This window comes from Dendronephthya gigantea, unplaced genomic scaffold (genome assembly GCF_004324835.1).
Source record: "Dendronephthya gigantea isolate DGI-Jeju-01 unplaced genomic scaffold, DenGig_1.0 000200F, whole genome shotgun sequence".
Taxonomy (NCBI): domain Eukaryota; kingdom Metazoa; phylum Cnidaria; class Anthozoa; order Malacalcyonacea; family Nephtheidae; genus Dendronephthya; species Dendronephthya gigantea.
In genome coordinates this window covers 70,061-86,288 of record NW_021163210.1, presented here as the reverse complement: position 1 = coordinate 86,288, position 16,228 = coordinate 70,061, and the positions used below count along the sequence as shown (strand labels likewise).

The window sequence follows — 16,228 nt, the reverse complement described above, 5'->3', positions numbered from 1 at the left end:
TCAGTCTGTTGATGGTGACTCTCTTTCTTGCATCCTTCTGGTTGTTAAGAAGTGTTGTCTCAACGAATTGGAAAATGTTCCTCCCACTGTTTGGGTACTGAATGTTGAACACATAATATATGCTGGTAAGAATCGCCAATGCTCCAAGCAACCTTGTGTTGGGTAGGTTGACTGCAATAATATGCCCTTCTGCAGCCACATAAAGTGGTGAAATTGATCCACAGTGTCCTGAACCAATTATTATTGGGGCAACTGCATTTTTGATGATATAATCAATTGATTTATCATCCTAAATGGACATGTTAATTCACAGAGTTGTAGAGTGTATTTTGATTAATGAACAATATGAGTTCAAAATTTGGCATAAAATTGTTGCAGATAATTAATTTTGATAACCAGCTGTCTCTTAAGGTGGCTCGCTACAGTTTTAAGAATATTGAAAACTAATTATTTAGATTGAAATTTTTGGCAGGAAATTTCTTGCTAAACGAAATGAAATTTTCCAGATATATTAACCAACATTCTAACAGTCGAAAATTGTCTTTGAGTATCACGTCATTACCGTTGTTATGGTAACAATGGCGATTCAATATGGCCGTCATTTTACCTATTCACGCATTTTACTTGAAAACAAGTTCGGTTACCCCAATTTTTTATTTTATAAAAAGTTTTCTTACAAAAAAATGGGAAATTTGAGCAAGTTTAAAAAAATTCTATAGAGCCAAAAAATTTCTATAAAGAAAAATCACGTTTTTTAATTTTTAATAATTTTGGCTCTATAGAATTTTTTTTAACTGGTTCAAATTTTTTTTTTGTAAGAAAACGTTTTATAAAATAAAAAATTGGGGTAACCGAACTTGTTTTCGAGTAAAATGCGTGAATAGGTAAAATGTCGGCCATGTTGAATCGCCATTGTTACCATAACAACGATAATGACGTCATGCTTATGGGCAATTTCTGACGTTAGAATGTTGGTTAATATATCTGGGAAATTTCTTTTCCTTACCAAGAAATCTCGTGCTAAAATTTTAAATCAAAACCAAAAGTTTTCAATATTTTAAAAAATTGTAGGGAGCCACCTTAAAGAGTATAGTTATTGACGTGGGACAAAGTAACATGACAATAATTTGGTTTACAATTGCCATTTCTCTTGGATTTTTGAGATGCATGAGTGAACAGTTATGATTGCCCTTGCAATTCCCTTGTACACTTCCCTTGTCTGAACATTCAAATTCATGTTCATTCAAATTGAAATGGTATTATGCTGTGGTAAAGCTACGAAGGCTGAAAGCATTTTAAACAAAATTTTAGAAGGCCCACTGTATAATGAAAAACAACTTATTATGTAACTTACCTAACATATTTTGACAACCGATTATGTGCTTCCAATCCTCTCTTTCAAGAACAGTTGAAGCAACAAGATTGAGCCATCCTCTTCGATGTCTACACAAAATTGAGTTATCTAAAGGCATTGATTTATTAGTAGAAATTAGGGTATTAGAATATTAGGGTATTAGGATATTAGAAAAAGTATAAATCAGTATGTGTCAAGTATAACGGGACAAAACAGAATGCATAAATTTGTGCCCCCATACTAACCATGTGTTCTTCCTTATTTGTTTTGATACTAACTCTCCTGACAAATCCCCCTGTGTCAAGAAGTGTTTTTTTTTTGTCTATTTAGGCAGTTGTTGTACCACATTTTATGTCTAAATATGTGTTCAATGCAGAAAGTTTCATTACCTGACTTTTTTTCAGGATCATCAGTGATGGCTTCAACCATTTCATTCTTACTTTTTTTTACCCCGGAAATAACCAGAATATTGCTGCCAACGTCGGGATTTATATGTTTTTGGGCGTCCCGTTGGTCGCGATGCGCAGAAACATTGGAAAAATCACTCCCGTGCATGCGCAAACGATTTTTCGTCGAAACATTGCTGGAAACCTCAGGATTTATATGTTTTTGGGCATCCCGGTTGTCGCGGTGCGCAAAAAAATTGGAAAAATCCTTCCCGCGCATGCGCAAACGATTTTTCATCGAAATATTGCTAGCAACCTGGGGATTTATATGTTTTTGGGCATCCCGTTAGTCGCGGTGCACAAAAACATTGGAAAAATCGTTACCGCGCTTGCGCAAACGATTTTTATCGAAATATTGCTGCCAGCCTCGAGACTTATCTGTTTTTTGGCGTCCCCGTGGTCGCGGTGCACAAAAACATTAGAAAAATCGTTCCCGCGCGTGCGGAAACGATTTTTCGTCGAAATATTGGTGGCAACCTCGGGATTTATATGTTTTTGGGCAGCCCGTTGGTCGCCGAGCAATCTCGTACCCAGAGCCCACGATCCTTGGGGGAAGAAACGACGAAGGCTCTGGCATAATCCGTTAATTGCACCGAGATGATTGGTTATTCCATTTTGAGATATACGCATGCGTACCCTTCCGGAAGTGAATTTAGCCAATTAGAACTCTTCTATTAGAATTTCTATTTATTTTAGAATTTTTATTTATAATTACTTCCTGTCGAATGTCAAAACGTGAAATATGTAAATGTCATATGATATGAAAGTGTAATACGATATGAATATCGATAAAAATAAAACGCCTAGGAAAGCTGCAATCGATACGTTTACAGCCGGATGTCGTGTCTGCAACACAGATATCGGTACAGATAGACATCGAGTGTATTTATACGGAAAAAAAGCTGAGACAGAAGGGATTTTGAAATGTTTGCAAGAGTTTATTTCTAGCAAAAATGAAACATTGATACACGAGGATGATGGTCTTTCAAAGTATATATCTCGTACATGTGAAAATAAGATTTTGTCTTTTGTCAAAATCAAAGAAGAGTTAAAATCGTCATTCTTTGCAACCGAAAGTGCTAATCGACGCTCTTGTGAAGGAGAGAGATTTAAAAGAGGTAGAAAAGAGGAAAGTTTGGCTATGGAAAGTTTGGAAGATACACCTTTAAATATAACATTACCACCAAAAGGTAGTGATGATGAAGTGAAAACTGACTTTTTAACTGAAACTGTTGGAGAATTTGTTAAAAAATTTGTTGGAGTTGGTAGGATAGCTGCTGTTGAGGGTCAAGAGACTCTTCCTCAAGACAAAGTTCCAGTTGTTGTAATATCTGTTGAACCTAATGCACAAAACATATTGAAGGTTAATCAAATTTTGTTGTGGCCAAGATTGTGGGTTGCTATTCCTAATAAACCATCTACTACTCAACAACCACCGAAAGTAAATTATGCAAAACAGCAAGAAAGTCAAGCAGAAGATAAATTATTTAATTATGCCTGTCAGTGCATGCAAATGGGGGTGATGTTAATGCAGCTGAATGACACTGCAAAAGAAAGAGATGGGACAAGAAGTATTCTAAACTGGAAACTTCTGATGCTGTATTTTCGTGCGCGTAAAAGAGGGATGAAATATGCATACGACGCAATGCGATTTATAACATGTGTCAAAGCATTATATACGGAAAAAATAGCCCATCGTATAATTCATGGTCAATTCATAAGCCTAAGCGGTGGACAAGGAAAAAACTAAAAGAATGACCTGCAAATGGAGATGTTAATAAAGAACCATAAGGTAATGCTAAGAGGAATGTGTGGCAATAAGACCTTAAAGGCTGTAGAGCGAAGCACAAGGGCTTCGTATGGCTAGACATGTATTTTTGATACTTTTGACGAAGTTAGCAATGTACCACCTGAATCAACAAGTCACACACATGCATCCACTAAAGAAGATATAAAAGAAATGATAAGACTTTTGAGGACTGTCGATCCATTTAAATATACTCCTGAAAGAAATTTACAGTCCTTCCCAACTATCAGGAAAAGCCCTTTAGATAAACTTAATACAGCTGCCTTGTACACATGGCTGACAAGACACAAAAAGCGTTTAGCAAGAGACATGTTTGCAAACTGCGACGATGCTGAAGATGATGATGAAGCAGTTGAGGATGATGAAGCAGATGAGGATGATGAAGAATCTGATGAAGATTTGCTAGAGGTGTGATGGTAAGTATACTGTATTGGAAAATTATTGTTCATATACATGTTGAAAATGTGCAGTAAGTATATAAATAAGGACATATATTAATCAATATAATAATTAATCATTTTAAGTCTTGCAAACTGGTCAAAGATTAATCATCTGGTTATGAATGAAGAGAAGACAAAACTATGCTAGTCGCAGGAAGACGCCTGAAGAAGAAACTTGATACATTAGATATTGATCTTAGTTTGAATGGGGAAAAACTTGAGCAGGTTTCCTCCTTTAAACTGCTTGGAGTTACCTTCGATGATGAACTGAGTTTTGATGTTCACGTCGACAATCTATGCAAGAAATTATCACAAAGAATTGCGGTACTCAGTAAAATAAAGCGCTGTCTTCCATATAGAGAGCGCATTCTTTATTATAATGCTATGATAAAACCGGTGATACTATATGGATCAGCTGTTTGGACAACTACATCAAAGGAAAACTTAAAAAGAGTACTGAAGTTACAAAAGAGAGCAGCTCGGGTGATTTTAGATCTGGACACATCAGTTCGTTCAGTTAATATGTTCAAGCAACTTAACTGGATACCATACTACGATGAAGTGAAGATATTAAAAGCAACAACAGCCTATAAACGCATTATCAGTGAATCTCCCGATTATTTAGCGAATATGTTAAAACTAAATTCTAGTGTAAATAGTAGGGCTACCAGATATAGTAACATCAACTTCCTATGCCCTAAATACAAGCGAGAGACTGAAGGTGGTCGTACATTTGCTGTCACGACCATAAAACAATGGAACCAGTTACCTAAAACACTGCGCGAAAAGGATTCCGCAGCATCGTTTAAACACAACCTGAAACTGCTCTTTAAGGAGAGCTATGAAAACATTGATCACTTTACCATATAAACTTATATATATTATACATGTAATACCATATAATAGTTTTTTATCCTGAGTTTAGATATATGTACATATATGAATATAGTGTAATACATGAATATAGTGTAATATAGGTATATAAATATAGGTCATAGGTTCATAGTATTTTAAACTAGTTTGAGAGCCACTAATTTATCAGTGTAAACTGGCATGTGTATAACTCTCGTTAAATAAAGTCTTCATCATCATCATCATCATCAATAGTTAATAGTTTGTATTAGAAAAATTCATGCATTTTCAGCAAATAATACAGGCACACATTATGTGTTGGAAAACTTACCTGGATTTGAAGTGATGTGAAGTACAATAGTATGAATATTTTTTGCATGTTCACTATCAAATATAGGTAATATTGCTTCTATCTTCTCTACAGATTTGAGTTCCATTGCATGGTCAACAATCTTGTTGATTAAATCAATGCTGAACCCTGTGGCTAATCCTATTCCTCCAACACAAGATGGTCCTAATCCATGGAGGGTCAATCTATAAGCCTCCAAGGCATCATACATACTTGTTTTTTGCATTGTCTGTTAGTTGAATTGTTTCTGAGCATTGCACTGACTCTACTGTTGGTCTGATAGCCTCTGTATCTCTGTTAGTTGAAAGGCAGATATCACATTTACAATTTTTTAGGTGGAAATCACAACAGGTATGATCTGGGAGGTTTCGTTCACATACTGGGTGTCCAAAATAATTAAGAATCATTTCTCTCTTGCACATTGGTTCTTCAACAAACTTTCTCATAACATCTGACATATGTTTTTTTGCCATTGAAATGTCATAACTGTTATAGTATATAAGTGCTTTGGATTGTAAACCATCCCGTCCACACCGTCAAGCCTCTTGGAAATACTCCTCCATGGTGTAGGGTACTCCAATATGTATGACTTGTCGTATGTTCTTTATGTCAATTCCAATGCCAAATGAAACAGTGACAAATAATATTCTCAGTTTTGATTCTCCATTGACCAACTCAGTAACAATTCTTTTTCTCTCATACTCAGGATAATTAGCATGAAATTGAGTGAACATTCTGTTCTTTGCATTAGGGCATGAGCCTGGAGGGTCGTATTGATCAATTCCCAATGTTTGACTAAAGTAAATGTAACACTCACTTATTGTCTCAAGATTACCATAAATAATTGTTAGTGGAAATTCCTGCCTCTGCTGCTGCAGGTCAAGTGCTAGCGGCTCCAAAATTTCATGCAATTTGTCATGACCAGTATTTTGTCTACTAAATGATCCAAAATAAATGTTTGGTCGATCTGGATTCACATTTATGATAGCTGGCTCGCATAGCCCCAGTGACATGATAATGTTTTTTTTGCATATTTACAGTAGCAGTGGCTGTAAGTGCAATGATTGGCACATTTGGAAAAAAACTTGAAAGCAAACACACTTTTCCATATGCTGGACGAAAGTCCTTCCTAAAACATGATCAAAATGAATTGTGATATGTATATTAAATCTCATTGGCTTCTTATTGTTCAATAAATGTTGAAAATATACAAGACACAATTCTCAACCATTAACCCCCTTCCTCTGATACACACATTACTTTTGCTTAATCAGAAACTTACCATTCTATAACAAGATGGGCCTCATCAACGACTATAGCTTTAACGTCCATTTTAAGCAGTGAAGATGTACGAAAGTTGCCAGCTACAAACACTTCTGGGTGGGCAAATACTATTTTACATTTCGAATTGATTTCTTTTACATTATTTGCCTTAAAAATCATAACATTCACTTTCGATTTAATCTTTTCCACTTGATCATGCATAAGTGCATTCAACGGCGAGACCACAATAACAAGAGAAGATGATGACGAGAAAATATAGTCAAAAATCAGGGGCAGATACTGGTAAATCAATGACTTGCCGTAACCAGTGGGTAGAACCGCTAATGTATCTTTTCGTTGGATAACTGTAGCCTTTAATGCATCATACTGTGATTCCTTCAGTGAAATTTCTTCCTGCCCAAGTATGAATAACGCATGGTCGATGGCTTCGTGAAACTTTAGTACATTTTGTATATTAATATGGTTATTTAATATTTTCTCCATCTTGAAATTAGTTTGTAACTAAACGCATGCGCTGTGAAACCGGATCTCCAATCATCTCGGTGCAATTAACGGATTATGCCAGAGCCTTCGTCGTTCCTTCCCCCAAGGATCGCGGGCTCTGGGTACGAGATTGGTCGCGGAGCACAAAAATATTGGGAAAATCGTTATCGCGCATGCGCAAACGATTTTTCGTCGAAATATAACTGCCAAGTGCCAACCTCGGGATTTATCTGGTTTTGGGCGTTGGTCGCGGTGCAAAAAAACATTAAAGAAAATCGTTAGCGCACATGCGCAAACGATTTTTATCGAAATATTGTTGCCAGCGTCGAGATTTATCTGTTTTTGGGCGTCCCGGTGGTCGCGGTGCACAAAAACATTTGAAAAATCGTTACCGCGCATGCGCAAACGATCTTTCATTGAAATATTGCGGCCAACCTGGGGTTTATCTGTTTTTGGGCGTCACGTTGGTTGCGGTGCACAAAAACATTAAAAAAATCGTTCCCACGCATGCGGAAACGATTTTTCGTCGATACATTGCTGGCAACCTCAGGATTTATATATTTTTGGGCATCCCGTTCGTCGCAGTGCACAAAAACATTGGAAAAATCGTTACCGCGCATGCGCAAATGATTTTTCGTTGAAATATTGCTGCCAATCTTGGGATTTATCTGTTTTTGGGCGTCCCATTGGTCGCGGTGGAAAAAAACACTAAAAAAATGGTCAGCGCGCACGCGCAAACGATATTTATCGAAATACTGCCGCCAACTTCGAGGTTTATATGTTTTTGGACATCCTGTTGGTCGCGGTGCACAACAACAATAAAGAATCGTTACCGCACATGCGCAAACAATTTTTCGTCAAAATATTGCTGCCAATCTCGGGATTTATATGTTTTTGGGCATCGCGTTGGTCGCGGTGCACAAAAACATCAAAAAAATTGTTAGCGCCATTGATAATGATGTTTTGATCATTGATAGTTCACTATTATGGGTTAATAGGGTGGAATCATCAGCGAAAAGTGAGGGATGTGTGGTGTTTAAAAATGTTCGTAGATCATTTATAAATGAAAAGAAGAGTAACGGACCGAGAATAGATCCTTGGGGGACCCCGGTTTTTATTGTTAAGGGTCTGACAAATGGTCGCTTACTTGGACTTGTTGAGTTCGCCCTTCTGGATACGATGTGAACCATTTCAGAGTGAGATCAGTAGCTCCATATGCGCGGATTTTTTGAAGCAAAATAATATGATCGACTAAATCAAACGCCTTGGAAAAGTCAAGCATCAGAACTCCATTGATTTCTCCTTTTTTGATATTATTAAAAAGATATTCATAAATCATTGTCAACGAAGTTTTGCATGAATGCCCCAGTCTGAACCCATGTTGGTGGTCCGATAGACTTTTATTATCAGTTAGATAACAGAAGTACGATTACAACTATGATTATCATCATGACCATAATTAGCATAATAATCATTAAAAATGATGGTTGCTAAAGCAACCATGATTACCATTATGATGATAATGATCAAAATTAGCATAATAAATTACGGTTGCCATAGCAAGCATGGTAATTATTATGATCATCATGATCGTAATTAGCACAATATTCATAATAAATGATGGTTGCTATGGATACCATGATGATCATTATGATGCTAATGATCAAAATAAAAAATATAATATAATACGGTTGCTTTGGCAACCATGATCATTGTGATGATAATCAAAATTAGCATAATAATCAAAATGAATTATGGTAGCTATACCAACAATGATGATCATTATAATCATAATTAGCATAATTAGCATAATAATCACAATAAATAATGGTTTTTATGGCAACCGTGTTGAATATTGTGATTATTATGTTAAAAATCAGCATAACAATCATTGAAAATTATGGTTGCAATGGCAACTATGATGATCATTAGGAACATAATTAGCATAATTTATGTAATAATCATAAAAAATGATGGTTGCCATGGCAACCATGATGATCATTATGATGATAATGATCAAAATTAGCATAATAAATGACAGTTGCAATGGCAATCATGATCATTATTATTATCAATCATCATGATCGTAATTAGCATAATGATCACAATAAATAAAGGTTGCCATGGCAACATTGATGATCATTATGAAGATCATGATCAAAATTAGTATAAAAATCATAATAAATTATAGTAGCTATGGCAACAATGGTGATCATTATGATCATATTTAGCATAATTAGCGTAATATTCATAATAAATGATGATTACAATGGCAACTATTGTGATCATCATGATCATAATTGGCATAATTTACCTAATAATCATAATAAATGATAGTTTCTATGGCAACTATGACGATTATTATGATGATAATGGTCAGCATTATAAATGATGCTTGCTATGCTAATCTTAATCATTATTATGATCATCATGATCAAAATTCGCGTAATAATCATAATAAATTATGGTAGCTATGGCAATAATTATGATCATTATGATCATATTTAGCATAATTAGCATAATAATCATAATGAATGATGGTTGCTTTAGCAACCATAATTATCATTATGACGATATTGATCAAAATTAGCATTAAAAATTACGGTTGCTATGGCAACCATGATGATCATTATGATGATAATGATCCATTTTAGCATAATAAGTGATGGTTGCTATGGTAACCTTGATGATCATTATGATGATAATGATGAAAATTAGCATAATAAATGACATAAGCTATGACAAACATGATCATTATTAGGATCATCATGATCGTAATTATCATAATTATATTAAATGATGGTTGCAATGGCAACAATGATGATCGTTATGATGATAATGATCGAAATTAGCATTATAATTTATGGTTGCTAAACAACAATGATAATCATTATGATCATATTTAGCATTATTAGCATAATAATCATAATAAATAATGGTTGTTGTGGCAAGCATGGTTATCATTATGATGATAATGATCAAAACTAGCATAATAAATGACGGTTGCGATAGAAACCATGTTCATTATTATGACCATCATGATCGTAATTAGCATAATAATCATAATAAATTATTATTGCCATTGGAACCATGATGATCGGTATGATAACAAGGATAAAAATTAGCATAAAACGCGTTCCAAACTATTTTCAACAATTCCAAACTAATTTTTTTCCCGCAAAATTCAGACGCCTAAAACAGCTTTAGTCTGCGAAAATCTTATATATTAACCAACCAGAGATAAATTAAGGGATCTGAATTTCAGACACCTAAAACGGCTTTAGTCTGCGAAAATCTTATATATTAACCGACCTGAGATAAAGAAGGTATCTGAATTTCAGACACCTAAAATCGTTTCAGCCTGCTAAAAATTCAAAATCTTATGTTAACCGACAAGCGATAAATTGGGAAGCTAAATTTCAGACGCAATAAACGGTCTGAGTTTGTCACAAATCTGCTATAAACAATTAAATGTCCTGAGATTAAAGGATGGATTTCAGTTTGTACTGTCACCGATCGTGTACTGAAATAAAAAGCACTTTTTCAGAGTGTAGCCCAATTTCAAAAAAATATTGGTTTGATTGTTTGTTTAAATCATATGTGCATAACTCATAAACCAAATGCATTTAAGCAGAGATGAGATTTTAGAGCCAAATTTTAGTGCGTGATCAACGTTTTATGGATTTCAACAGCAGACACCTAAAACGGCTTGATTCTGTCAAAATCTTATTTATCAACCGACAATGCATGCAGCGAAACCGACCAGTGAAAAATTGGGTAGCTCAATTCTAGAACCTAAAGCGACTTGAGTCTGCCAAAATTTAGTTTACCCGCAGACCTTCACATCACAACCAAAATACTGAAGTCAAATGCAAAGAATCATATATATATAGAATTATATAATTAGTTTTAGAAAAACATTTATAAAACAACAAATTACACATGCATTGTCATTTGCAATTGACACAAATTTTGCGCAATACGTTCCTTGCTTCCTCTTCATTGGGTGTTAAACATAAAACATTCCTTCCTTCCTTCCTTCATGGCTGCAGCAGCTACAGCAACTGAAACAGTCATAAAAATAGATCAATTTAGTTGGAATGTTATACTGCACAATATTTAATTATGTTTTTTTACGGGAAACTACTTTAAAATATACTGCGCGAATAGGTGAATAAACTGAAGGAAGAAAGCTAGTGATCCAATGATACTGTGAAGTTACATAGTGGGACACAGCTAATCAACCTTATCCTTTTAGCTCCCATATTGAAAAGGTTTCAATTTTGCATTAACAAGAAATTTTCTTGAAATTTTTGTCAACTTGACGAAAAGCCTAATTAACATTTAAATAAGAAAAAAGAAATTGTCTAAATAAAGTTCAAAGCGCTGAGGTAGTTGAATGAACCACAACGAACAGAAATGTATGACCTTCACCACTCAGAAAGTTTATACTCTGACTAGCCATCTGACTATCTGACTAGATGATTGACTATGTCCTATCTGACAAGATGATTGACTATTGACTATATATAGGCTATTTGTGTTATTGTTGGGCTTAAATGTAGAAATGAATAATTACTTCGCAGGGCCCGCAGGGTTCGCAGGGCCCAAATCGCCGTTTCACGGCCTATCATTCATTTTTTAATCTATGGCCCTATCTTATACGCCCTGATTCAATTAAAGGCATGCACTTATAGTCTCAAACTCAAATTATTATCGCCCCGTCGTTAAAAAGTTGATTTCTGAGGGCCGAGGCGCCATTCCTTGTTTTAGGAAAGCTCACACGAGGATTATCATAGACTGTCAGAATTCTATCATTTATACTATGTAACCTGAAGATAGAAATCTGGTAAACAACATTGTAAAACTATAAAACTATATATTTCAGTCAGACTGCTCAATATAGAGTTTTATAAACTATAATAGTCCATTATTACTAAACCTTGGCTTTAGTCATATTAATTGATGATTGTATACCTCATAATGAAAATTGAATTTCAACGATTATGTCACGGCGTGCGTTTTGGTATATGACTTGTGAACGCTAAGCGAGGGCTAAGTGAACCTCGCTAGGAGATTTTACTTGTAGTTCAACTATATCAGATATTGCGCTTCAAGGCAATGACACGCCATAAAGCGCGATTAGGCGCTGGACTATAGTGAGTGGGGGAAGAGTATTTTAAAAATCGCTTTACTGTATTTTTATACCACTGGTGCCAATATGGTTATCAATTCCTTACAACAAACAGATAACTAGGACTCGAAAGGTCGCTGGTGCACGCAGCATATCATTTCAGCAGGTAGAGACCAATACTACAGTATATAATACCAAATATATTACCCTTTAATACATAATATTATCTTTATATTAATCACAGTAAGAAACTCAAAAAATTAAAAATCATACCTTTACAGCTACGCGATTCTTAACTTTTCCCACTTCAGCGCGCAGAACATGCGAATACTCTACATTATTTTTGGTATACCGAATACCGTTGACAAACACGTACGCTTTGTCCTCATTTACTCGAATTGACCATTTGAAAGAAAGCATTTTTTAAAATACTGTTTGTTGACTGCTGAATAAACCTTGCTGAACTAAACTGCTGGTGTATTTGGCAGAGGGAATAGAGTATATTTTGGCAAGGTTTTATAGCGTCAAACAAGGTGATAGCGTCATACAAGGTGTTAGCGTCTTCGCGGGGCAATTGATAAAAGGAGAATAGTGCGAATAGTCAACGAATAGTGCGAATAGTCGACGAATAGTGCGAATAGTCGGCGAATAGTGCGAATAGTCGACGAATAGTGCGAATAGTCGACGAATAGTCGACGAATAGTGCGAATAGTCGGCGAATAGTGCGAATAGTCGACGAATAGTGCGAATAGTCGACGAATAGTCGCATTGTGACATATTCTTCTAGCGATCGAATTCCGACCATACTTTACAAAACGAATAATACAAATTCCACAATACGTTTTACAGAAACTATTTTTTTGGAGAGGGGAATTCAAAAACCTGTTAGAAAACAATGCAATTCATCTAAGTGTTCTGGCAGTAATATACAAAGAATCTATTATTTAGTATAGAAAAAAAACACAAAGTTATCGACTGTTTAAAAAGTTCCTTAAAGTTCCAAACATAGTAAACCCCATAAGTATATCATAAAATAACCTAACATAACGCAATTATAGTGTATAAGAAAAAACAATACTCTATTTACATAAATTGGACATGTAGTCCTGATGCGCAGACATTTGCTTTAGCCTCTTCCGACAAACTCTGCCAGAATTCTCTTGCCACCATAATACGCCCGTCAAACATATAATTTTTCATCATAATGTGACCTGGATTAAGGTGGTAGTACGCTGCCTGAAAGCCATCGCTGTACACCAGATTTCCATTCGGGTCTTTACCCTTGACACGCTTATCATAGTGACGCACAACCACATTCTTCGGTGCTTCTCTGTAACACTTCGCAAAATTCTGAGCACAACCGTAGCATTTTTTTACCATATTAGTAAGAATCACTAGTTCATACCGATACGGCCGGGGAGTTACTTGAATGCCATTGTTTGCTGGTTGAAGGACTACACTGTTGATGATCAGGTACCGGCGGTTGCGGTGCTGGAACGGGTGGCATTATTCCCCGAGACTGATCATGAACATAAGAAATTACATGTCAAAAAAGAGCATGAATGATGATCGTCTAAAATATGCTTATTATCTAATGATGTTGGAAATGTGTCATTCTAATTTTACTAATATTTTCTGTTCGCTTATCATAGTATATAATTACCTGTGCAGTAGGGGTAATCAAACCAGCAGGACGGTAGCGAGGGTTAGCAAGAGGTGGTTGAACTAAAAATGATCGCTGAATCTAAAGATATAAGTATAACTTAGTTCAGCTCAATTTTCGCTACATGTTGTTTACAGCACGATGTATATATTTCAATTTAGTGTGTTTGCCGACTATTCGTCGACTATTCGCACTATTTGCCGACTATTCGCACTATTCGCCGACTATTCGCACTATTCGCCGACTATTCGCACTATTCGCCGACTATTCGCACTATTCGCCGACTATTCGCACTATTCTCCTTTTATCAATTGCCTCTTCGCGGCTCAACGAATCAGCGTTCGAGAACACAAAACCGTAGGTAACTGAGGAATTTTTCATTGTTAAAAGGTTCAAAACTCAACCAATCAAAAACGTTTATACTAATTAGCGACAAAAATCATAATAACGGAAAACGTTTGAAAACTTAGAAGGGTGTAAGCTGATCTTAGTGAAAACCGGCTGTTTTCTAACTTCGTAACTAAGCTTGTCTGAAATATTTTGAAGAAAGCGGTAAAAGGCTAAAACGCATAATTGTAGTTATGTCGTCGCCTTGTGGGTTTGGATTTTCATCCTCGCCAGAACCGGCGTCGCCGTCCACTCTTGAAACTCTTCGAGAGGGAGAAATAGAAGCCAGTTCGCCAATCGGTATTGGCTTCAGCATGCTGAAGATGATGACACACGAGGACTGATGAGAACACGAGGAGTCCGCAAAGTGGTAAGAGATCACAAATAAGCAATTTGTATAATTGAATATAGTATATGAACTATAGTCTATATCTACACAATTTTTATGATGATATTTAGTGACGAGCTTTCCTGGGGATTTTACGACTCCTGCATGTTCACTCACAGCTATCTAGCCTGTACTCTTCGCCTGTTGGAATTGGATTTAGCAGTGGTGACAACGAAATCACACTAAGTCCGCTAAACGGTATGATATGTTACATTTCTACATGTCTAAATATAAAATTAAGATTAGAAATATATATTCACCTGTATATCGACAAATGTTGTAATAATTTATTTTGTTCTGCATTTTCTGCTAGTCGCAAAAAATTCGCCATATCCATACACACCGGACGCTATTCAATAACGCGACGCGATTTTCACCGATCCATAAGTTTGATAGTAATTTAAATTTTGTATATTTTAGACGCGCTGTAACATTTTAAGTTATTTGCACTCATGTATTTATTCTTATACTATTTATTACATACATCGGTTAACTCGTTATACATATATGCATACAATTTGTCGCCCGTTGGCCTTACATGCGCTTCCAAGTTTTAACTAGCGTCGCGCGCGCGTATACAAACAAGAAAACAATAAGATATGAGAAACATCCTTAAACTTTCAGCTATATAGCCTGCTTCTAAGTCTATAATAAATTTGCGGCGTTTAATCAACAATGTCAATGATTATACATTTTAGGCCAATCGCCTGTTAAACGTAGGAGAATGTTCCATGCATTGTGACGCCATAAACCGTAATGCGCACCTGGCATATTATATAGTAATCACTGGACTGAACTTTACTTTCTTTATAAAATTTTTAAAATCCTCGTAATCTTCGCACTAATGTAGCAAGTATGATTATCGTTTTGTAAGAGTAAAGTTCAAAATTCGTTGTCTAACTTACATGTTATGTTCTACACACTGCTTTTACGCTGGGGAACAAACTACATATCTAATGATATCCTGAAGTGCGCGAAGCCTTAACGCTTTGCCCGCGCGGGCGAAGTTAACGTTAAAGTCGTTAATTGAAAATGGCCGTACGCAGACCTAAGACTATATAAGCCCGGTAAACACTGCTTAGAAAATAGCTTGACCTAATATTATCAAATTAAATCATGTGTGCTTTTTTGTACTTGTACTAATAATGTACAAGTTTTTCAAAGGGGTAATTTTCCACAACGGGAATCGCAATTATGTTTCATATAGTATATATACAAATTAAAGTAATATTGGCATTAGTGCATGTAACCTTTAATTTTTCAGATAAAGGGTAACTTTCTACCAGTTGGCCATACGCATGAAGACATTGATGCATTATTTGGCTGTTTTTCAAAGCATCTTAAATTTTTTTATGTATATACAGTAAATGTCTTAACAGACAAGTCTTAACAGACAAGTCTTAACAGACAAGTCTTAACAGACAAGTACTTATATAAAATCATCTGACATAGCAAATTCTAGGGTGTACACAAACAATGACCATACAATTACATTTTGTTCTATTCTGCTGACATACAGTGTAACAAAATAATAGAGATAAGCTGATTACCAAAATTGATTGATTACCAAGATTGCCCTTTACAATGTAAAAAAATCCTTTATATTTGGGTAATTTAAGATCATTGTTTTTGAGCGTTGTT

General features: G+C 35.5%; 1 pseudogene; it reads left to right on the top strand.

Annotated features, from left to right (window-relative positions):
- Positions 1-2,578: 2,578 nt before the first annotated feature.
- On the top strand, positions 2,579-4,021 carry LOC114539356 (annotated as a pseudogene).
- The last annotated feature ends 12,207 nt before the right edge of the window (positions 4,022-16,228 follow it).